Here is a 948-nt window from a genome sequence, read left to right as displayed (position 1 = left end):
CACCTTGCGTGCACCTTCGCCAGGGTGGGCGCCTTGGTGCGCACACCTTGGCTGGGCTGCGCACACCCTTGGCACCCCGCGTTTCCTTCATTTTAAATTTTTTTTTTTTACAATCTCTCAAGTGGGAAATTCTATAATCTCAACTTTTTTGCCTTTTCAGGAAACTTTTGAATGGAGCGCATCATTGGTGCGCTCCGAAGTGTGCTCCAAAGCTCTCTCCAGCTGCGTGCACCTGCCCCGGCCGCGCACCCGGCCCCGCCCAGCTTCGCTCACCTGTCCCGGGCGTCTGGTGCGGAACCTTAGAGTAAGAAAACATCACCGTGCACCTTGGCCAACGTGCGCGACTCGACCGAGCGCGCACATGGCCGAGGTGCACACCGATTTCACCTGGGTGCGCGCGCAGCACCTCGGGCGCACCGGGGTGCGCGCACAACGCCCGGGTTGCACCGTGGCCTGTGTGCTCGGGGCGCCTCGGGTGCGCGCTCGGTGTCGCCCCCCGCGCAGCGCGGTAGTGCGGGCAGCGCACCCCGGCCCGGCCCGGCCCCGACGAGAACGCAAACGGGCAAAAGGTTTATTCAAATAGCATTGCGACGCCCGGCGAAAAACTAAAAAAGGGTGCAACACCGGGGACTTCCCGGGAGGTCACCCATCCCAGTACTACTCCGGCCCAAGCGCGCTTAACTGCGGAGTTCTGATGGGATCCGGTGCACTAACGCTGGTATGATCGCAACCCGTTATGAGCTTGTCCGCAGTGTGTACTTAGCAAACCGCGACCCACGTGCGAATCCACCCCGGCCACCCACCCCCGTCGAGGTGCACACCCTCCCTCGCGAAGTGCGCCCCGTTCGCCAAGTGTGAGCCCTGCCCGGGGTGCGCGCACCTTGCTAGGGCGTCGGGTGTGCACCGGCCCGGCCTACGTGCGTGCACCTGGAGGGGGCGTCGTGTGCG

At 63.6% G+C, this 948-nt stretch overlaps 1 non-coding gene across 1 annotated transcript; it reads right to left on the bottom strand.

Annotated features, from left to right (window-relative positions):
- Positions 1 to 612: 612 nt before the first annotated feature.
- LOC131871982 (5S ribosomal RNA) lies at positions 613 to 732 on the bottom strand. Its single transcript, XR_009370167.1, has one exon. It is a non-coding gene; the product is annotated as a 5S ribosomal RNA (ribosomal RNA).
- Positions 733 to 948: the final 216 nt, after the last annotated feature.

Source organism: Cryptomeria japonica, unplaced genomic scaffold (assembly GCF_030272615.1).
Source record: "Cryptomeria japonica unplaced genomic scaffold, Sugi_1.0 HiC_scaffold_501, whole genome shotgun sequence".
NCBI lineage: Eukaryota > Viridiplantae > Streptophyta > Pinopsida > Cupressales > Cupressaceae > Cryptomeria > Cryptomeria japonica.
Note: the sequence above shows the minus strand (reverse complement) of the source record. Positions and strands in the feature narration are given on the sequence as shown.